Here is a 24,771-nt window from a genome sequence, read left to right as displayed (position 1 = left end):
TATTATCCCAGGCTCCACCGGACAAATATTTAATCCCTATTGGCCTCATTTCTCCTCCTTAAACTGGAAATAGAAGAGTTTCTTTCTACAGTATATTTTGTTTCTAATTTCTATGGTCAGTTCTTCAGGGCACAGGTATATGGCACCTGGCATGACAAGGACCTGGCAGTTGATTCAGTTTTCTAACTACTGCTGCAGGATACATAAAGAAGCAATACTAATGATGGTGTTTGTAGAGGTGATAGCCCCTGCAAAGCTGGATTACATATATTCCAGATGGGGCAGATTTATTCCATTTGCCTCATTGATTTGGTAAGCCTTGTGCCAGGAATGCAAAGAATAAGAACCTGATTTATGATTTAGCAGAACGTAGAGAAGTCTTTACCAACATACATGTTTAAGAAGACCCCTGGCAGGAAATTTGTGGCTTAAATACACTCTGGTTACATAATTGTCCAAAACCCCAGAGAGCAGTGCTATCTGTTCACACATGTTCTAGTATATTATGGCTACATCTGTGCTAGTAAATCAAGCAGGCCTATTTTCTGGTTCTTAGGCCAAGCGTCATGCAGAAGCCCTTGTCTTTACAACTGAACTCTTTCAACAATCAAAAGAACAATGCCAAATACAAACTGCTTTTTGGGAATGACCCCTGTAGTGCTCTCACTTCTGAACCATACCCAGGAGTTGCTTTGGGGAGTGAGGCTGGAGGCTGCTGGCCCAGAAGGGCGTTTGCTTACACTGGGGACAACCTTAAAAGTTTACATTTATACCATTAAAGTTACAGTTCCTTGCAATATTCCTTGCCTCTGTTTAATTCACTGGTATAGACATAACTCCATGAGAAGGCATTTCTTGCAATAGAGTAAGCAAAACTGTGTTACTTGATACATGGAGTAAGTATTACAGATCCCAGGTGTTTTGATTCATTAATGTGTAATTTGGATAGTTTTTGTTTCTTTATCAGAAAAATCAAGATAAAATTAATGGCAAATATTTGCAGGGATATGCTAGTTTACATACACAAGTATTAAGCTATAGCAGCTGAGGACTTTGATGAAGAACAGAATTCTCAGCAGCACCCAGCTGATGCTAGATTTTACTCCAAGCAAAGGCAAAACTGCAAAGCTTGCACTTCAAAAAGTTTGAAAGAACATAAAGCACATAAACTTAGAGGCAGAAATTGAAAGGAAAGAGTAAAATGGAGGATTCCTATACTGCTTGCCATATTTTAAACAGGCTCCAATTTCACTTTAAAAATATAAACTCCACTTCAGCCCTAAGTGAGTGAATGCAGTCTGCTCTAGATCAAAATGGATTATTGTAATGATATTTCCTGGCCTTAAGATCAACAAATCCTTTAAATAAATGCAGATTTCCATGTAGAGCTTTTGCAGCTCTCTGTTTCTCTCTGTGTATATAATGGCTGGTTATAGGTCTAGCCATTGAATGGCTATTCCATACAATGAATTTCCTACGGTGATGTTTAAAATCATAGAATTTAAACATACCACACTATGGCACTTTACACTTCCTGAAAGAGATTTAACAAGTCATCATGTGAAGAGATTGATGGATTTCCATTTTTTTTCCTTACAATTACTCTGTTTTTCACCTGAGTGAAATTCCTCAGTTATATTGGGTTGAAAGTACCTGCTCTTGTCTAGTTTTGAAAGCTAAGTCATCCCGGATGTACCTTGTTCCTGCATAAAAGTCTACAGGAGAATGCAAGGCTCAAGGACTAGAGCTGTGTCTGAACAGTGAGGGTGGGATTCCTCTCACCTAACCTCACGTATCTAAACTTAAGATAGCTACAGGTTTTCTTTTCATGGTCATGTCACCTCATAAAGAGATTCAACACATTTTTGCCTGTTTTATCCAGTTTCTAAGAGGGCACCTTTGGTGACTATTCATATTTATATATGTAGTTTTCAGATGCCTAAATTAGAACAAATAAATCCTGCCTACAGTGAACTAGAAACCCCAGAAACTGGCTGAGTTTGAAGCATGCATTTTATAACTGTTAAATTGAGAGACAAGGAGGAGAGGAAGGAAAGAAGATAATTGCTCTCTGACTGCCTCTAAATAAAACCCTTCTTCCCTTTTGCCTGGCTTTAACCCTTATTCTTAATGTTTCCATTTTCCAAATAATTTCAAACCTTTTTATGGCTACTGTTCTCATTCAACCCAATCATGACTGTGCCACTTGAGAAAAGAGGCAGAAACACAAATGTCTGAATTTCCAAGATACATATATTTTTCTGAAGAACCTAAGCTCAGAACAGTAGACTTAGGTCAAAATATTTCTCTGCTTTTGCCTTTTCTCATATACTTCATGTGTCCACCGTTTTAATGCAAGCTCCTCTAGACAAGCACATCTCTTCTACAGGCTTCTTTGAAGACCGTACACTATCTGGGAAATATGACTGAGTCTTTCATAGGATTGCAGCTGGTAGAAGATTGTGAAGGAAAAAGAAGATACTAAATCCACCTTGCCAGGGATTATTTTTTCTTCCTACTAACGAGTAAATGATCAGGAAAGCCTAGAACTGTTGGAGATGTGAAAGTAGCAGACAATGAAATGATCCAGTGCTGCTTTTTCTATTGATTTAATTTACACAAGACTGTAATCCTAGGAGAGATGGGAAAGGAAGTAAGAAGAGAGTCAGGAGAAACCGAGGAGCTTGTACAATGAGTTACAAATCCTTGACTTGAGATAACTTGCAACTGGATGTTGACCCAAGACAGACAATAATTTTTCTTGAATTTTGCTTGGAGGCTAAGGGGATTATTCAAACCTAAATGCTCAGAGGTATATTACAGACTAAAAAAAAAGAACTTCTGTGGCAAACCCAAATATCCTGCATTTCATGCAGAAGTGGTTATTGTCAGGTTTGAGAATCACTGTAGCCCAGAAGCATACAGCCAAGAGATATTCATGGAAGAAAAGCACCAGATGTGTCAATGCTAAAATATTTTATTGTACATACATTAGTAAGTCGGGGAGAACAAAGGTAGGCATGATATCCTTGCTTTGTCTCCAGTGTAAATGTGAAATGACGTCCCCCAAAGGGAGAACCTAACAGGCTCAATTAAGATCTAATTGAGCCTTTTAATGAATTTTAAAGAATAATCTTTTGCCACTTGCCCGCAGAAGACTCACGGACCATGAACAGCTGATGCTGTCATTAAAATGTGCTGAGAGGCATCTCCTTTCTCTAGGTGGCATTTTTATTGTGTTTTACATGCTATTAGGCATACAAAGGGCTGTGTATTTTAAATGATTAAGAAATTATATTTAGAAGTTAACACATTTATTTTTAAAATAGAAGTGAGATCTTTACACGTCAACTTGTCGGCAGCCCTACTACCTCGATCCATCATGGGAGAGTATTCTTACTCTATAATAGCTTCTAATTAAATTTCTTTCTACTGCGAAACTCTTCAAACCCATGCTTGTGCTTAATCATGTCAGACCTGTCAAAATACATGAAGGTTTGATGGGATTAAATCCAAAGCAGCATTGCACAGAAGGATGTGTCACAGCTAGAAATTTATTTCTGCCTTGTAATATGGACAGAAACAAAAAATTCTTTTTATGGTGGCACCCTGCATACAAAGCTCACTCAAAACACTGTTACGTCCAGCAATGTTCATAATGTTAATGATTTTTTTGACTGAGTAACTATTTCCTTAATATAAATACTGTTATAGACACCTGCTATTTCATTGTGTTCTGTTTATGATGCCATATAAATTACTCTGAAAATAAAATGAAATAAAAAATGATGCTAACAGGAAGAAATTGGAGACTGAGAATTCCAGAAGACACAAGCAAAGTGCATCTCTAGGTCTGAAGTAGAGAGGTGGAAAAGACTCGTTGAATCATGTGTTTCATCTCTCTACAAAGTGTAGACATACTAATGCAAAGGTGGAGGAATGGGGTTGTTTAACTCAAAGGTTGCAAAAGTAGGACAAAGATGCTTTATAAAAAGCAGGTTAATTGAGTCGAGTATCTTCTAGATCGGGAGATCTCATGAGGTCTACAGCTGGCTTTGAGATGGAGCCATTGAAGGAATTCAGATTCAGATATTTAAATGCAAGTGCCTTCGTGTGGGTTTTTACAGGTGAGCCCGGTCAGTAATCTCCCATTACAGACAGTGGAGATCTAACTGATGCCATCAGTGAGATCCAAAGAACCATTCAGTTCAATCTACAGCAAAGACCAACATTTGGTCAGTCATTAATTCTCTCCATTGACTGTATGGCCTTGATCTTCTGTGAGAATAGTGGCTACTTGGGTACTTAGCTCAAACAGAGACTTGGCTGCATCGCATCTTTAAATATAAGTGGCTGAATCTGGATGCGGGTGACCTTGCTTCACCTTTCCTTTCAACTTCACCTTGTTTTGCCTTACTAACTTGCATTAAAAGGTCCTGAGAGCAGGCTTGCCCTTGATGTGTTTATTGAAGGCCTTGTTTAGGGCCAAGCGCATCAGCTCTGGCCAGGCTCTTCAGGTGCTACCAGATGGTAAAAAATTTTTTAGTCTAGTTTTTAAGAAAAATAAGTATCTAGTGATATTTTTGTCAAAAACAAAAATCATGAAATGTGGGATTTCCTTGAAATTGATCTCAGATTAGGAAAAGGAAAATTTCTTGCAAAGGTGAGTCACACTGCATGAGGACTAACTTATTTTACCTGTTAGAAATGAAGAGGCTTGTGCAATTATTTGCAAGAACTGATTTTTTGACAATGGATACTTTATTAATACAACTGGCATGTAACATTCTTCATCATGCAGAGAACCTCAGGACAGCCACCGAACATAGGTCAAGAATGACTTTGCAATTCAGCATGCCTGAAGTCAGATATTCCATTATTCAATATTCTACAGAAAGCTTCAGTTGACATTAACAGCCTGTATTTATTTTGAAGCTAATGTGAAGGGCAGACACCTGAATGGTTGTTCTGAACTGTTTATAGGAGAAGCCCAAAAATATATCCTGATCAACTCCCAAATTAGAAACCTGGGAACAATTATCTTTTTTTATCCATACAGAGTCATCTCAGAGCCAATGTGCATTTTCCCTATATTGAGGCTATGTCCCATCGTTATTTATTAGCTGTACTGCAGAAATACCTTGAAACTCCAGACTAAAGTCACCTGTGCTAAGTGCTGTATAACCATAAATTAAGAGACAGTTCTTGTCCCAAAGAACGAGTTGTCTAAAAAGTAAATGTTCTGAGAAAAAGTGTGTGAAGATGAAGGGCCACAATGCAATTAATTCTTTTCCTAAAGGTGTCCCAACAGTTGAAAAGCAAAGGCAAGGACAGAACCCAGATACGTCTCCATCCCCGAGACAGTTCTAGACTTGGATCTAATACGATATTTACCAGTTTACATTCCTGTGAGTCAAATCACTTGAGATTTTCATGGCTTCAGTGTATAATTAATAAAATAAAATAAAAATTAAAATGCTAGTATTTTTCTTTTCTTCTGTAACATCAGAAGAAACAGTCCTCACACCAAAATGAAAAAAAACCCCACCTGACTCAGGGATATTTCCTGAAGTTAAATAACATCAGATAAATAATTTGTTAACAAGTATTTTGATTAAAGAAGCTAATAAATAATATCAAAATAAACAGGGAAATAACATTTAATTTATTGATTACATTCTCCCTTTATTTCAGGGGCATAATTGAAAATTTTGAAAAAAAAGAACAAATTTGTTTGAAGAACAAATTATTCATTTGTATGTAATTACATGAATAACTGATATATACTGAGAGAACTATTTATCAATATATAGTTATATACAGATAATATATATTACAAAAGTAAATGCATGCAAATATATAAAGAGAGAAAAGAGATAAGAATAAATCTCAAACTTAGGGTTTTCTCTTTTTTTCTTGCAAAGTTCAGCTTTTTTATAGTTTTTATTTAGAAGAAAGTGTCAAAGCATTTTTTTAAATTCAATTTACCTTTTTTCCCCGGCTTTTTTTGCAAACAAGAGAAAAGAGGAGCCTTCTTAATCATGGATTTACAGTTGTAAGTTTAACCTGAGATGTGTACCAATGGGCTTTATTTGGGTTTGGCTGGTGGCAGCTTTCATAAGCCAGCCGAATGTTTTCAATCAGATAATGTCATTGCTATGATAACAAGGACTCAAAAAGGCATGAAATGGCCTTTGGGGATTTAAAAATAGCATCAGTGCTCTTGTTTTCCAGTTTCACTATTTTATTATAAAATCCAGGCAATTCTCAAATGTAAACAATGCTACAAAAGCCAAACATTCATAAAGCATTTTACAAGAGGAAATAAAAATGATAGTCATCATCCTCTGCGAGTCTCGTTTAAAATGATCTGAATTTGCCCCTCTATTTTCAATGCTGTATACAAATTTGTAATTAGGCTATGATATTTCATCACTCACTAGAACAGCACAGATGTCAGGACATAAAAATTCAGGGTTTTGAGTTATACCCCAGGAGCCTTTAAACCAATTTGCTTTTTATTGGTGAAAGGGAAAAATCAAGGCTTACTTCACTGGGTTGATGAGTTACAATGGTGTTGAACTGATTTGAAGCAAAATATAACCAGGTACATAAAATCAGTCCAGCAGAATAAAAAGCCAAGCTCTGGCTAAACTTACTCCTATTATATCCAGTCCATTAAAAATGGGATAACAACGATATAATAAGGTTAGAAGAAATATGATAATCAGGGTAAGGAAAATATTGACTCTTCTTAAATGTTGTCCTCCTGGTTGGAAAGAAGGCAATTTAGAGATATTATAATTACTAAAGTTAACTGATGCAGCCCCAAAATTTTCATAGTGTAACGACACCAATTTTTTAAACTGTAAAAAATTGATGTACATTATATTTGCCTTTTCCAGTAGAGATGGTAAATCAGAAAGACAGACATTATTGCAGGATAAAACAAAACAGCAAGCAGAAACCTAATCAGGCAGGCATGCCAAGAGCACACTGACCTTATTCCTTCTAGACTACCCTCACATTTCGGAAGAAAGGAACAACAAAAATGTTACACACGTGGCACAGGGAAGTTTTATACAGCGCTGTGACCGCATGGATGAACGAAGTCCACGTTACACTTGCTATTCATGTCAGATCAATATTTAGGGGAAAAAAGGTTGTGTCAGCACATTAGGCAACTAAGACCATGTTAGTCAGAGAAGGCTGGATATAAAATTACTCACTGAGACACCATGCATTTTTCAGAAGGCTGAATTTAACAGAACTAAAGCAATGTGATAATCTAATCTTTTTTTTTTTTTTTTTCTTAGTATGTCCTCTAAAGAAACCTGCAGAAGGCTAGTTAAGGAGAATATGGCTTTTTAAAAATTTTTCTTCTTCTTCTTCTTTTTTTTTAAAGGTAGTTTAGTTGGAAAAACTAGGTTTACTCTGGAAATTGACTAAATATTTTGCATAAAGTGAAGGTTCTTCTCATGTCCAATAATATAGAAATATAGAAACTTAAATTCAAAGTAAGAAATATAAATGTGGTTATAGAAAATAGCTAGAATACAGAATTTAAATATAAATAGAAAATAATATACAACAACCACGCATATTTAGAAAGAGAACTCTAGTATACAGAAGAAAAAGACAGAAAAAGAAGAAGATATCAAAATATGGAGTAAGAAAATTTTAGGAAATCTTTCTAACTGCTCAGATATTTAAGATAACATTTAGTGGTTTTACCTTCAAAGACTTAAAAATTTGATGTTTGAGTCTGAGCTAGTCACCCATGTATCTTTAACAGTGACTGGAGAACAGATAATGCATTTAGATAGATTAAATCCATCCCAAATGCCCATGTTTCAGCTCAGGAAAGCTCAGCTGCACTTTTCTAAAATTAGGAAGGAGAAAGACAGCATCACTGGCCTCAGATCCTGGCCTGCAGGATTGTACCTGGGAACTCTCTTAAAACATTTGTTAATCTTCATTGTTTTAAAACCATCCAAAGTGCTGACATGCAGCAGGAATCGATTGCCAGACTCTCAAACAAGATTATTAAGAGAAATTAGGATTCCTTAAGTCGCTCACTGCTACACTTACATTCACTATACCTGACTCATCAACTGCTCTTTATCATAAAGTCATCCTCCCAAAAGCGGCGTGACTCTTGTCTTCTCTTTGGGCAAAGAAGGGAGTACAGAAATGTGTCCAAACACTGATTTTCAGCAAGCAGCTCTGTTGGGCCATGGTTTCTCACAGCAGGGAAAGTGTTTGCATTTTGAATAGGAACCCTTTGCAGGTGTGGGAAGGCCACTACATACTCCTCAGGAAGGTGTCACTCCAATGAACGTGGTTGAAGTACCTTCCTCTGCCTACAAAGCCAGGAGATGAGGACTCCCTGGTGTGAAGCCCCAACTGACTCGTGCGTGGATGAGTATTTGCTGGGCAAGTAAAAGGTCAACAACTCTTGTGCAGCCCATGTAATTTCCCTGGGTGTTTCTGTTTATAGGAACTAACATATTTTAGTTGCTATCTAGTGCTGATACTGGCCTTATCTATATTTTGATGTATATCATCAAAGAGTCACGCTGTCTTTCCACTGCACCCTGGGTAAAACGAGCTCTGCTGGTGCACACGGGTTTGCTGGTGAGTGAGAGGGCTGGGGAGGAAGGAAGGGAGCCATCGTGGAAGTAACGTCCTTTCTGTGCTGGTGAGAAATGTAAATTCAGGGGAGGAGTCATCTGCTCACACTTTGGTGTCTCCCTAGGATTCCTTTGTCATCAGAGGTGAATATCAGGTCCCTCCAGAGAATAATCCACATAATCTGATACCCATCCTGGCAGGAGATAAATTACCTGTGGTAGGCAATTCCCTATTCCTAGTTCCTGTTTCTTTAGATTGACTAAGGGCCCTAGGGTGACAAACTCTGTTTTAGACATCTAATATTTAGGCCTCTAATGACAGCACAGATGAATCTCACCTTGGGTCTAAGCCAATAGTTCCCTTTTCTTCTTCCCAGTGTCAGTAGCAACCTACCTCAGCAGACAATGGTAGATTAGATTAGGTCCACCCCCAAGCCTGTCTTGTAAATGTGGAAGTTTTCAGTGACCTTTGTTTTGTGACATCTTCCCCTGGATTAAAAATCACTGCACTCCGAAATTATCTCCAGATTTACTTTTTGCTTCCCTTCTGGGTGTTGAGGGTGACCTTAAATGTTGCACTCAAGTCCATATTTCTGTGCTGCACATGGTGGCAGTCAGCTGCACCAGGCTTAGACATGGAAAAACTTCCAGCGCCCACAGGATCACTGGAATGCCACAGATGGATGCTGGCTGCAGGCAGCCCACAGGTTTACTACAGGTAGCTTGTGAGAAAAGTGCAGTATGTGTGCAAAGTTTCTCCAAAAACCTCTGTCCGACCAATATGGACACGTATGCAAAGCTGACATCTGTAATGTAGACTTCCCCCTCTGAGCTGGTCTTAGCCTCTCTGCGTAGTCCATACGGATCCAGTCACTGAGTTTTGGACTGTGATTACCCTTTCCCTGAAGGAGATGTCTAAAGTAGATTCAGTGAAGCATGGTCCAGAATTAACTCTTTCCTTTCCATCAATGTACTGGGAAAGCAGGACAATTGTCCCATTGCAGACGATTGCTGTCTACAGTCACATTAGGTAAATGTCCCTTACTTTGATGGACTTCACCCTACAAATATCCCTGATGTCTAAATTAAAGCTGTTCATGCCTCACTGTGCTTCTTGGAAACTGGCTATTGGCCACGACATATTAAGACATCTATACCTTAAAAGAAAAGACCATCAGGTAAAATGATTGACATTCTTAAGCTTACTGACATTTGAGAAAGCTGAAACTAATCCAGAAAAAACTTCAGCTCAGTGTATTGATTCACCTTGGTCTGCAATCCTGACAACCTGCTAGCAAACACTTTACACCCAGTATGTATGCTACTGAGACAACTGGGGAGCTTTTGGTATCTTCACTGGGCTTTGAATTAGCAACTTAAATAGTAGGCTGTAACTCTCATCCGCTAAATGTTTAGTCTGATCCGAATATTCCATCTGCTTTCTCTGAATTTTGGCTGGATGCTAATCATTTTAATTAAAAACATACTTACAGGCTTTAATTATTTACTCTGAATCCCCAAAGAAAAAGACAATTTAATCTTGAAGAGTTTCTGTGGACAGCTAGTATGTCCAGGAAAATTGATAAAACCTAATAATCAAGAAGTGTCCTGCAGATAATTGGGTGGTTTTATGGACTTTTTTAAATATCTGTATAAAATGTACAAATAGTGGCTTGCTTTATTTAGCTTTAATTTGGCAGTCTATTCAAATGGGAAAACTTTTACTTTTGGTCACTCAATTCAACTCAGGCAAAGACAGTGGTAAGATAATTTTATCCTGTCTTGGGTATGAAATCAGTCAAGAGTTCAATTCTTCACCAGCTGGACATGAGATTCTGTAAATCTTATGTCAATCTTACGAATGGAAGACATGAAAAATGAAATTTCTCTCCCAAGGCAAATGCTGACTATACTATATTTCTTTATCTGCTAATTAGTTTTTTATTATTATTTATTTTTCTAAAATGCATGTTTTGCTAAAAGAAAATACTTATTGTTAATCCATGTGGACTCACAGGATATTTTTCACTTTTTCTTTAAACAAGCTATTCATGGTGTATTTTTGTTTGTAAAATTTCATAAGTATTATGAAAGTATTGTAAGTATGAAAGTGTGAAAGTATGAAAGTATCATACATATTTCATAAGTATCATAAGTATAAAATTTCATACCCCACTAGCAACCATCAGTACACTTCTACCTTCATTCAGAATGGCATAGACAGGCAACTCCAGGCATTTACTCCTCCTGGACATCTCTCTTGCAGCAGGATGAATCGCTTTCCACTTTTTTCCTAGGAATTAAAATTCTCTTTAGATCTTTGTTTATAAGCATCTGTGACAAACAACAAATAATAAGGCAGAGGAATAAACTGTAAAACTGCCAAAAAAAAGTATACCCTTGGTTTTTGTTTGACACCGTTTTAACCGTTTAGGAGAGGCACAATAAATTCTGTTTATTTAGGTTTATTCCTTAAAGAAAAGAAGAAGTGAGATCAGAACTGTTTGATATGAGCTCAGGCCTCTGGAAGGACATTCACTCTGACAAATTTTGTAAAGCTGAAGGAGTAAACAAAATTGTCAGGTTGGTTTTGGTTTTGTTTGATTTTGGTTTTGGTTTTTTATAATTAGAGTTTGTTATGCTCACATACTACAAACAAATGGATATGATTTCTGGTCAATTTTGTCTTATGCCAACTTTTGGGTTTGGGATTTGATTTTTGCCATTCCTGTGGACACCAAAACACCATATTTGTGCAATATTTTCTTGTACTTCTTTTTAATTATAAAAACACAACGGAATATTTGCATCTTCCTCTTCATGACTGCAGGATACTGACAGTAGCTACCCGTTGTCTCCCCCTCTAAAATGCTAATTGCCTAGAAAAGCAATTTGTCCCTATACATGTATTGGGCTTGCGTGGCAAGGTTTTGGTAGCAGGGGGGCTACAGGGGAGGCTTCTGTGAGAAGCTGCTAGAAGCTTCCTCTATGTCCAATAGAGCCAATGCCAGTTGGCTCCCAGTCAGACCTGCCACTGGCCAAGGCCGAGCCCATCAGCGATGGTGGTAGCGCCTGTGGGATAACGTATTTAAGAATGGGGAAAAACACTGCGCAACTGCAGCTGGAGACAGGAGTGAGAATATGTGAGAGGAAACAACTCTGCAGACACCAAGGTCAGTGAAGAAGGAGGGGAGGAGGTGCTCCAGGTGCCAGAGCAGAGATTCCCCTGCAGCCCGTGGCGAAGACCATGGTGAGGCAGGCTGTCCTCCTGCAGCCCGTGGAGGTCCACGGTGGAGGAGATATCCACCTGCAGCCCATGGAGGCCCACGGTGGAGCAGATATCTCCCTGCAGCCCATGGAGGTTAACAGTGGAGCAGATATCTGCCTGGAGCCCATGGAGGACCCCACGCCAGAGCACGTGGATGCCCAAAGGAGGCTGTGACCCTGTGGGAAGCCCACACTGGAGCAGGCTCCTGGCAGGACCTGTGGCCCCGTGGACAGAGGAGCCCACGCTGGAGCAGGTTTGCTGGCCGGACTTGTGACCCTGTGGGGGACCCACGCTGGAGCAGTCTGCTCCTGAAGGACTGCACTCCATGGAAGGGACCCACGCTGGAGCAGTTCGTGAAGAACTGCAGCCCATGGGAAGGACTCACGATGGAGAAGTTCATGGAGGACTGTCTCCCATGGGACAGACCCCACGCTGGAACAGGGGAAGAGTGTGAGGAGTCCTCCCCCTGAGGAGGAGGGAGCAGCAGAGACAACGTGTGATGAACTGACCGCAACCCCCATTCCCCGTCCCCCTGCGCGGCTGGGGGGAGGAGGCAGAGAAATCAGGAATGAAGTTAAGCCTGGGAAGAAGGGAGGGGTGGGGGGAAGGCATTTTTAAGATTTGGTTTTATTTCTCATTATCCTACTCTGATTTGATTGGTAATAAATTAAACTAATTTCTGCTAGTCTAGTCTGTTTTGCCTGTGACAGTAATTGCTGAGTGATCTCTCCCTGTCCTTATCTCGACCCATGAGCCTTTCGTTACATTTTCTCTCCCCTGTCCGGCTGAGGAGGGGAGTGAAAAAGCAGCTTTGGTGGGCACCTGGCATCCAGCCAGGGTCAACCCACCACTATACAGTATGATGATATTCACACATTTTGTCGTTTGCAAAACTGAGGCAAATCTCAGTTCATAGTAAAATGAAAAATGCTCAGATTTTACACATTTCAAAGGCTTGAAATTTTTATGCCACTCTCTCTTTATAAATACAAGAGAAGATAATTCAGAAAAATTCTGAAATACATAATAAATTAATTAATTAATTAATTTCCTTGTCCACGGCTGACCAGAGAAACAGACCCTGTTTTACCTGCAGTGATGAAGTGGGTCAATTGCTTTGTCCATAAGCTAGCTCAGAAAAGTGACATTTTGATATATCTTTAGAGCATCGTCATATGAATAAGGAAACTATGATAATCCAATGCATTTTTCATTCTCTGACATTTAACAGGGAATAGCATTAAGGTGGATCATCAGGATTTACATACTGTAATTGTTTTTGCATAGGTTTGGGAGGGTTGAGTTAACAAGGACCTGGCAGTTATATCAGCTTTTTAATTAGTTTATTTCACTACTGTTCTCGAGTATCTAAGCAAGTGAACTTTAAAGTAACTTCAGAATAGATTTGTGCCTTAAATTAAAATATGAATGCAATAAGCTAAATAAACCAAATACCAAAATAAACTGTTCATGTTTCTTAACCCTGACAGCACTGTTCCTCTCTCCTTAGCCATTCATATTTCATAGATTGTTTAATTGAGAATAATGTAAGCATACTGGCTCATATTCACTCAAATAAATATGAACCAGGGCAACTAAGGAGGAATTAGTCTTTACGGACTGTAGTCCATTAAAAGTTTAGCCATAATACTTGGGCTAGCCATCTAAAATTACCCACTTCTCTCTGAAAATGGAAGATTAGTGGTCAGGCAGTTAGACTAGATGATCATTGTAGGTCTCTTCCAACTGAACTATTCATAGAATCATAGAATCCTTTAGGTTGGAAAAGACCTTTAAGATCATCGAGCCCAACCATAAACTTAACACTCCCAAGTCCGCCACTAAACCGTGTCCCTGTAGGGTGCATGTTTCAGATATCTAATCAGATAAATCCCAACCTGTAAGTCAATGTTGGGAGGAAGGGGGGGGGGGGGGGGGGGCAGGAAGAGATAACTCATGAGTGTAATTTATAGTGTCCATCTTATATCCCCTTTTTGGTTGCAGAATGACCTTCTGGAAGGACCCATATCTATCGCTGGCTGTAGGAGAAGCTCAGCAACCAATTTATGTGAAACACCAACTCTGAGACAACAGACATTGTCTGAGATGAATTCCAGCTTCTGATCAGAGAGTTTGTGCCTTAACCTTGAAACATCTTTCCATCTTCCCTAAAAGACTGCCCCTGAGGGATGAATCTAAACAACAATGCTGGTCATGGGCAACACTGTAGGCATATTTAACTGGAAAGGGAAGAATAAACATGTATCATATTTGGGCTTGAGATATTAACAGTGATATGAAAGGTTTATCTTAAAAATTGTGAGCTTGATTACTTAAAAATCAAAGAAAGTACCAGGAAAAAAATCAAAATAAAGGGATAAAATATCAAATATTAGAAAGAGAGGGATTATCAGAAAAGACTAGAGGTAGATTTGGTATTGTATGATACCCTTGGTAATGGAATTGCACTCAAGAAGATGGGAAGAAGCAAACCAGGATTTCCTTACTGTTAACAACATGTTCTGACTCTACATTTCCATGAGCAGAAGTAAGCCCAAGATGTCCATGTCCACTCTGCCCTTCTAAAGCCTTCAGAGAGATGTGGCAAGAATAGAAGGCAGATCTGTTCTTTTAGCCACTACATTTCATAGTCCAGCTCATAAACAGAAACCCAAATCAATGCTAGAGATGTATCCCATCCTGCTGCCTCCACCCTGGGGACAAAACCATCTGCTACAGGCATGAATCTGAAATCATATTAGGACAAGCTTCATTATTCTGTAAGCTGAAGCTTCCTCCAAGAGATGTATATCATATTTTCAAGCAGTAGTTTAAGCCAGAAAACAATAGCTGTCCTTGTAAGAAGATGGACGTCTGTTGTGACAAGACGCCAGTTGCTCTACAACAGCAGCAAATGTGTCCAGTCCACTTGATATTCACGGCTCTGTCATTTGTATGCTGGAGTTCACTGTTCTGGTTGAGTCTCATCCAACGATCATTTATGCCTGAAATACAACCAGATAGCTCTCTCCCTGTAACTTTGTCTAAATATTCACAGCATTAGCCAGCTTCTAAAAGGTACAGTTCTTAATTGCTCGCCTGAGAGTGTACTTCTTTACCCTAGATCATTATACAAGATGAAGCTAAATTAATTTGGCATCCGCAAGAAACCTTGAAGGCTGCCAAGAGTTCATAAGACAGATTTTAATAAATGGGAGGGGATTTTAGGTTGTTCATTTGTTTGTTTCCCAGAAAGGTGTAGTTATCTGTTTTTATTGTCTGGTGATTTTCCAATTCATTCTCTTATTTCCTGCTAATGACCTGCTCTTCAAATATAATGAGTGATCTGGTCTCCTGCAAGAGCTGCTTTTATTGATAGTCTGGAGGTTTGCTCCAAATATTATTTAATTATTTTCATGCAGTCTCTTTCCCTCTATCTCCCTTGTCCTTTGCTAAGCCTTACAGTACCTAAAGTGTATAGCTGTTGTCCTGTTAAATTTATACTCCCGTGAGTTTCCACCCACTTCAGCTTCAACTTGTTTGTTCTTTCCAACTTTTCTGAAGGTCTTTAGCTAATCTTCAATGCCCTTCTGTTTTCCTCCAAAATTGGTGTTGTCAGAAAGGCAGGGAAGCAGAGACCAGGCTGCTTGCAAGAGTGGAGGAGAGAGAAAAGGACTATAAACATGATGTACACAGTCTTGATGAGATGTTTTTTTCCTCTTGGGAAGAGTCAGCTATGCATCATAGCAATGGACATAGTAGAAAGTGCAGACACGTATTCAGTCCTTGAGTACCACTCTAACACAGCTTTATTGCTTCTGGGACACAATTATTCCTGAAAAGCACCATTCTACACTGCATAGAGATGTGGGCTTGCTAAGGGAGGTCAGTACACAAACACGGATCCTTGCTCAGTGTGGCGGTGTGCTCCCCCCCCACACCCCCGCGCTCCCTGCACAAGCAGTAACCATCAGCGGGAGTCATCCCGATAGCTGCATCCAGCTTATGCTGGACCTTGAGGACGAATGGCAACAAAGTAGCCAAGGGCTGCCTGAAGCAGGGATCTAAACCTCTTGCTGGATGCAAATATGACCATAAGTCAATCATCTCACTCCTTAAATAGTGGACAGCCCAGGTCCTGTCGAGCTCTCCTGCAGGGCAGCGGGCTGCACGCCAGGATCTCCCCTTGAGCAGGGACGCCTCTCAAGGTTACTCCTCGAGGCTGAGAGATTCCTTGCTGCAACAGATCCTCGGTAAGTGACTAACAGCATGCTAAACTTTGAAATCTTAGCTAAGTGATACAAAGGATTGATTGCGCACATATACAATCCTTTAGACATAAACCGTTGACCAAGTCTGGGACTAGGACCGGATCCAGCCGCACCCAGACTCCTCTCTGAGAAGGAGTTTAGAAAGCAAGGGGATCCTTTCCGAACCTCATGACTCAACGGGAGGGTCTCCCTGACAGTTTTGTCTGACCCTGTCCTCTATGCAGCAAATAATCAAGTGCACCTCGCCATCGAATCTTGTTAAAACACTGTCACATTGAACTTTGTTAACTCCCTATTCTGTATCAATAAACTATATTTTTACTTCTCTCTAACGAGTGAAGTGCACCCTCACTCCATCCGTGACACTCATAGAGCTGAATGGATACCTGTCCCATATATCTATCTATAAGCCAAATCTGTTATTAAAAAAAAAAAAAATGTATAAAACTGTGTCATGATGATCTTGCTAACTTCCATGCCGGTATGACAATAATAAAGTTTGCCTGAAATTTTTCACCATTATCCTTGGAAGCCTCTACCACAAAGCCTCTACCACAAATATTTTGCAAACTCAATAGACAAGGGAGACTTATGGTGAGAGAGGTCCCATGACAGCACAATGAGAACAGGAGCAGAGCACAGATGACCTTGAGTCTGTTGCAGGAAGTCAGCAGTGGTGGAATTTATCTCCTCCAACAAATTATGTACAAGCTAGCCATTCAAGCTGTGTAAAGGGCCAGTGAAGAAAGAGCGGTGTCTCCATAGGGTACCTGAAAGTAAAGTGACCCCATGTTAAAAGTTTGTTTTAAGCCAGGCTGAAGTGTCCCATGGAAGTGCACATCTCCCTTCTTTGATTACAGAAGACTTAGTGTTCAATTCAGGTGCCCCATCTAGGTGTCCAGTGCCCTCTGAAACGCCATAGGTATCCCTCTTGGTTTCCAGCTGGGTGTCCTACAGGTCCTGTGCCAAATCTCCATGCCCTAAGAATGAGATTCAGCTCAAGATTAAGGCATCCAAATTTAGGACTCTTAATGCAGGTTTTTCCATGTGAGATGGGTGTATCATCTACATGTAGTCAGTGGACATCTACTCAACCCTGTCGGCAGAGATGATCAATCAGCAGGGATGGGCTTCAATTACCAGACAGAAGCGTACAATATCATTTTAGACGCTGTGGGGTACCCACCTGTCCTCCACCTACAACAACAGATGGGTGAGCAAATATCTCATGTATCTTGTGTAGTATCTGCTAGCCCCATGTGGATGTGTTGCCTTAGATTTACTATAGTAGGAGAATGGTCACCCAGTTCACATGTAGACATCTATGTGTAGTTGCCCAAATACAAAAGTCTTAATCTCAGATTGAACTCTGCCCTAAAAACTGTCTTACACTAAATACCTGGCTTTCAGAGGGCTGCATTTAGGTTGGAGGGATTCTGCTGCTAACCACAAAACCATGCTGTGTTGTCTTAGAACTATTATTCCATAATTCATGCCTCAATTTCTTTCCTTCTCTTTTTTTTCCAGACCCACAGGAATGTCAGCTCAGAGAAGATTAAGTTTATGCTATTTAACATTGCAGCGATAATGCTCAATTAGACTTTTCAGTTCACATCTGCAAAGGCCAATGCCAAGTTAAATCACTTCAGTCTACTTGATGTCCCAGATCATGTAACAATCAGCTAAGAACAAGGCTGCAAGCATGATTTTTTATTTCAGTGGGCACAATTAGAAGTATTGAAAGCACTCTCTGCACAAATAACTCTAGGTGTTACCTCCTGCCCCTTTTGACAGAGGAGTAATTTAGCCCAGCAGACGTGTGCTGTGGTTCATCTTTAAAACTTCAAATAAAAAGTGCATTTAAACTTTGGGGGGCTTTGTGAAGTTTTATTTTTCTCTAAGCCAAATTTGATTTAAATAAAGATGAGGTTCTTGAGTTTCTTCCTCTCTGGAAGGATTTTTGTTTATTTATTTGTTCATTCATTTCACTTCACTGTTAAGGAATATGAAACCTGGCATATAGGAAGTATGAGCTGCAGTGCAAAGGAAAATAACAAGTGATAAACTTTGAGTGGGAACATAGGGGGATGGGGGGGGAAAGGAACAAGGAGAGAAAAAGAACAAAAAAAGAAATGAGATGAAAGTAAAGGTGAGAGGCAGAAAATTCTCCATTTCCCTCTAGGCTTATCATATCTGGCTTTTTATTTTGAATTTACACAAGAAAACCTTTATAATCCCCTGGAGAACAACTGAGCAAATATGCAGAGTTGTGTAGATTTAGGCCTTTTGAAAGCCCTTCCCAACAGGGGAAAAAACTCTGCAGGCAGTGGGTCAGGATCCCTTTACTTGGTTCTAATCTTAAATTAATATTGTGTATTATTGCTAGATCTGGGCACTGAAGCCAGGTCTTCAAAACCATGAAGTTGGATTAAGATTAAGGAGATGTTAGAACAGGAATATTTTAATCTATTTTATTTACCTTCTGGTGTTCAGGACACAAGGTGCATCCCTGTTGCCTTTTTCGCTGTGACCAAGAGAACACAGGGACTTTCTTTAGACAAAAACAAGCAAGCAAGACCACAAGAAGAGTTCTTCACATGTTTGTGTGACTTAAAAAACTACAGATCCTTGGAAGACTAACATTAAAACCTAAGCGTGCAAAGGCCTTAATGTCTTCAAACTTTTTGTCTTTGACTGACTGATTGATCAATTTTTATTTACAGCTCATTCAGAAGACAAATAACAAGAATAAAAGCTGGTATTGCCAAGACTTGAAACGAAAATGCTAAGAAACATTTCACTAGAAAGTGACTCTTTCATAAGCCTACACATTTTCTTTATCAGTTCGAGATGTGATGGGGATGATTAGATATTTGTCTTACTGTGAGTGACTGCCAGATGATGGGTTATTCAATAAAGATCACCAATGCTCTGAGCTCATCAGGCTCTTGCTGCAGTTGATTGAGGTGCAATGATTGAATTCACCTATCATGTTCAGGAGAAGTTTATTGCCGCTTGGGAAATAAGGTCAAGATTCCCTCCATGGCAACATCAACCTTCGAGCCTACTGATTCTGATATAAAAAAACACGTATTAATTAGCATTGTTATTATTATAAGCAATCTAAATGGTTTGATCTCTTTTTCAGTATTAGCTTACGTATCCAGGCCACAGGTTTAATACATATGCATTTTTGCGGAAGCTGACAATGTTAAGAAAGGATAAGACAAAGCCTGAAAGGATTTCTTTTAAAACTACCAACCTACAGCAGCTCAAGCCAAATTTGTCAGAGAAGGACTTAAGGATAGATATAGACCATGCCCAGCAAATTTCATACTATCACAAAACAAATTCTTGTCTTTGGGTAAGTTAACTGTTGAGTGATTAGCTCAGTGCAATTTCCTTCCATGATGAGCAGAGAGGAAGAGACACTGACCTGTTGAAGGCCTGAATCCAGTTGCCGTAAAGGTTAATACGATTTTTCCCATTAACTGGTACAACTGGAGAAACCTTAATCGGTACAGATTGCCTGGTGGAATTATGGGAAATAATTCCTCTTACCTTAGTGGAAACAGGGAGATAAACACTGGATTGTCCCGGTGTTAATTATTACAGCAAACTTAACAAGTAAGAAAAATAAGAAAGAAGAATAAGCCTTATTAATTGCTTCATAAAAGTATGGCTGCACAGAGCCCTGAAGGGGTGTTTACTATGAACATAACACACTGAAAACAAGCAGGCTTTTCTATTTCTTTAAGGACATTCAGGATATTCCTTCCCTTCCAGCACACATAAATAATGTATTCCCTAAGTTTTATTACTTTTTTGGCATGATTTGTCCTTCTGTCAGGTTTGCAGTTCTTAAAATGACATTTGCAGTTCTACCATTTTCCATAGCGGTGCTGGTTCCCTCCTCCCAGCAGCTGGCGTTTGCTTATAATAATGTTTATTGCACAGTCCTCTGGGCCTCTTTTCTTATGCTCCCTGCAGTCTAATGAATGGCCCATGACATTATTACGGGCTCACTAATTTCCAACCAGCTATTGTTCCACGGATCAGTGCTTTCAATGTGATGACTCAGCAGGCAGTTCCCCAGTCCTAAAAATCTTGGGTTTGATAATGATTTCAATCCCGTTCAGCGTTTCAGAAAGGCTGCTGTGTTGCTGAGTCAGCACAGATGGGGAGATACCCTAATCTATCTGAAAGAACCACAGGAAGAGAAAAAAAAAGAAAAAAAGTACAAAGAAGTAAATTGAAAAATCCATGAACGTTGCAAGGGAAAAAGGATGATGGTGCCACAATGAAGCAGAGCAACCCTGAGATACTTAACGGACAAAAATGTCCATGCTGATTACACTGTTATGGCCCCATCTTCATCTCAGCCACCAGCCAGCCTGTGTAAAACCAAATGCCTTTCTTCTCATTTTCTCCATTTTGAGGAAGAATTTAACTTCTTGGCCAGACCTTTAAATCTCATCATCATGGTGTGTCTTCCTCAGTATCGCACAGCTACCTGTTTTAGTATCCACAGAGGGACCGGTGAATCACTTTCAAAAGAAATGTAAATGCAAAACCAAAATAACAGACCTATTCCCACACAGTTTTCAAGCAAGGCAAAGTATAGACTTAGCTGCAAGCCTTCAGCACCTAATTTTAGTGCTGATTATAAAATAAAATGAGGTATATAAACCAAGAACATTTTATTTACTCATGCTAATGTTAAGTAAGTTCATCTCCCCCACGTTCGCTTTCCTTGAACAAACACATTCAGACACCAAGACATAAAAAATTGTCCTGGCTTCTCTTAGTCAGAGGTTAGGTGTTCTTTCAATTAAATATAATTAAGAAATGTGGTCCAGTATCATAACATGCTCCTAAGGAAATGGCATGTCTTTATTTAACTATGCTTATTGAAAATAGCATTTTTTTCACTACAGCCAATACATAAAACTATTCCGTTTCCAGATTATAATTAAGTGCTGAAGGTCAGTAATTAATCTCTTTGTTTTACAAGATAGGCTGCACTTAACTGCACTGAGACATAGGGGCAGAGGGGAATTCATATAGTAAGGTTTTCTCTGGCACTGTATGCAGAAGGAATTTTGCTATGCATGGCTGGTACCAAGCTACTGAAGAGACCCAACTGCCGCATTTAAATAGGCCCCTCTGCAAACCTGTGAGCAGACTATCAGATTTGCACAGACCTCCATCAGCCACGAAAAGATGGCTCTTTTTGAATAGGCATTTCAGGAGCAGGTTAGAATTCACAGCCTGGTACCGTTGTGTTTCCTTCTATTGTCTTCAGATGGTGCCAGCCCACGTACTGAAAATCTGTTTCTCCACTTCTTGGGTACTTACTAACCGCTGATGTAGGGAAATGTTTAACCCACATAAGCAGTGTGAAATGTGAATTCATTCTCTCAGAAAAAAAATTAATTGGGATTTGAATCTCATCCTGGAAATAATATCTGCTTGAAATACCTTTATCTGTACAATGAAATAATATTGAGAGCTTCCACAATCCTGAGAGCAACAATTTTCAGGACATTTTTTGTGTGAATAAGAGCAGGAACCAAAGGATTCTGGTTTGACTCTAAAATAGATTATTATAAGTTGCTTTCATAAATCCTTGTTTTTTTCAAGCTGATACAGTATTTTTCACTTTTGCTATGTAAAGATGAAATAATTAGGGTAATTGCAGCGTTCTCCCCAAGAAAAGCTGCAAGCTGTTGCCTACTTCTGGGGTTTTGAATGTCCAATATAGTGCTTGTTTTTAACTCTAAAGGTTGTTACTCCCTTAACTTGGTGTTGTAAATTTTAATGCTTGTTTCTAGCATATGGAAAGCATAATCAGTTCCTAGTTTGCAAGGTGCGTTCTGGAATGTCAAAAAAAAAAAAGAAACCCAACAAACAACAAAAGGCACACACTCAACCACTCCTGCAAATACTGCAAGAGGCATGGGTTAAGCAATGCCTTTTGTTTAGAAATAGGAAGACAATGAAAACATGCATTGTAGTACTGCCAAAAAAGATGAGGACAATGCAGAGGAGAATTCGCCATAACCAGCAGCTCATATTGCACCTCTTCAACAAGATTTAATCAGCCTGCAAGGATTGATTCCATTTTCAGGACAGATGTGAATTAGACCTTTTGACCTCATACAGTACTTTTCCAAGGTGACTAACCACGCCACATTACTTCCTAAGACTCTGTGACTGACCATGGAAAATAATTAAGGGTGAGAAGTTTGCAGTCCCTGCTGTTTGGTCCAGGTGTATGCCCAGCATACACCATCCTCCAGATATCTACTAGGAGATACACCATTAAATACACACACTCAATATATTTCAATCAAAGTGAGGAGGGAAATCAAATAATGAACGGTGTGATCCAGATTTACTCCATCAGTAATCATCCCGTAAAAACGCACGCCTGGATAACTAGCCAACAAGAACAGACAATTGTGAGCTCTTCTCTCCTGCTGTGCTAAATATTTGCTTCTCCGCAACTTCTATCAGAGAAAAAAACCCACGTGTGCTCGTGTTTCCATTCTCTTATGAGTTTTCTCCCCTTTTTTTTTCTCCATTGACACATTTTTATGTCCCAGTTACTTTATGAAAAACCAAATAGACCGCACCCCAACAAAGCCATTCTGCCTTGAAATGGCTTTTGTGTTAGTGTTCCAAGCAATTATATTTCAGAAACAAATATTTTTTATGATTTAAACATAATGCAATAAACAAGATTATTCTCTATTAAAAATCAGGGGTGTTTTGCCATAAAGGGAATAGGAAGAAGAAGTCTCAGAAGAAATATTCCTCCAGCAAATATTTTTGCTCTTTGAAATGTGTCACTTCCATAATTCATTCTGTGCTCTGGGTAATACACATGACTGTACTGGAAATGAGCATTTAATTAGTGCTCTAGTACAAATATCAACCACCTCCTGTGTGGTTTATAACTAACGTTTGGGGCTGTAAATGTTTATCAGGTAATATCATGAAATTATAAGGATCCATCTGACCTCAGGCACGGAAAATGAGTGTGACGAATTTGCTGGCTCCATAACCCAGTGAGCGAGAGAGATCAATTGATGGCATAACATAGTGCTAGCAGAAGATGCCGGAGGTCAAGGAAAGGCAATAAACTGGTTCATGAGGGAATGAGTCTCAGGCATGACAACGACAAAGCACAACAGTGATTTTTATGGAGTTAAAAGTCACAAAAAAGGGATTCACATAACCACAGAGTGATTTTTATTGGAAACATCGTGGTGGCTAGCTTCTGTGAAATAGCCTAGGCTCAGTGCTCTCCACCAGGAATTTGGAGACACATCCTCCCAGAGGGGTTCAGGGCAGCATTTCTCCAACCACCAGCTTTTAAGTGTGGTGTGGACAGAGACAGGACCCCGTGCAAGCAGGAGTGCAAGGTTCAGGAGCCCAGGGAGACACTATGCGAGGAAGAGCTTGGTTCTGTACCAAGCAGTAAAGACAGTAGCTCTGGAGGCCAATAAATTTATATGTGTTTTCAGATGGATTTTTAGCATGCACTAAAAAGAAATTGCTGGAGCTAAATCTCCCTCTTCCAGGGGAGAGACATAACCAGAATTCATTAACCAGAAGGTTGCTATACCACTGACGGTAAAGAATTTATACAATTATTCATATAAATATGCTGAATTTATACAAACAGCTCAAATAAACCTAAACATAGTCTCAGGCCTAAATTTACACACCATTTACACTGTAATTGCATATCACTCACTTCTGGCAGCCACCCATGGCCATATCTGAGCCTGAGGGACTCCAGCACTGCAAAAACTCCTCAGCAATCCCACAGGTCCCCATTCCTGACTGCTGGTCCTTCTGCAACTTACCATCCATCTCAGCTGCCCATAGGCAGAGGCAAACTTGGAAGAACAGACAAGCAGATATCCAGATGTTTTGCATCACCATGGCATTGGCACTCTGAAGTCATGTGAAGTTGAAGGTAAAGCACCTCTGGTGGTGAGGAATGGTTGAGGATGATCCTTAGGACAAACTGTAAATATTGTTGTAGAACCAGCTTAAGGCCACCAAATACAAAAAGCTAATTTCTGCTTCTGAGACAGCCTCTCACAAGGACACCTGTCTTAGGATGCAAGTCAGCACCTACCTGTAGGAACACCTGCCCTTTCCTATGCCCTGTTGGCTGATTGAACCACTCAAATAAATGAGTAATGTGCATCCCAATAGAAAATACAGAACTTGATTCCCAGGAAAGTCACGTGAACTTGGGCTGCGCACTTTATGCTGATCATCTTAGAATCTTAGAATGATAGAATCATTTAGGTTGGAAGAGATCTTTCAGATCATCAAGTCCAACCGTTAACCTAGCACTGCCAAGTCCATCACTAAACCATGTCCCTAAGCGCCACATCTACATGGCTTTTAAATACCTCCAGGGATGGTGACTCAACCACTTCCCTGGGCAGCCTGTTCCAACGCTGGACAACCCTTTTAGTAAAGAAATTCTTCCTCATATCCAATCTAAACCTCCCCTGGCACAACTTGAGGCCATTTCTTCTTGTCCTATCACTTGTTACTTGGGAGAAAAGAC

Source organism: Mycteria americana, chromosome 2, assembly GCF_035582795.1.
Source record: "Mycteria americana isolate JAX WOST 10 ecotype Jacksonville Zoo and Gardens chromosome 2, USCA_MyAme_1.0, whole genome shotgun sequence".
Classification (NCBI taxonomy): Eukaryota; Metazoa; Chordata; class Aves; order Ciconiiformes; family Ciconiidae; genus Mycteria; species Mycteria americana.
Note: the sequence above shows the minus strand (reverse complement) of the source record.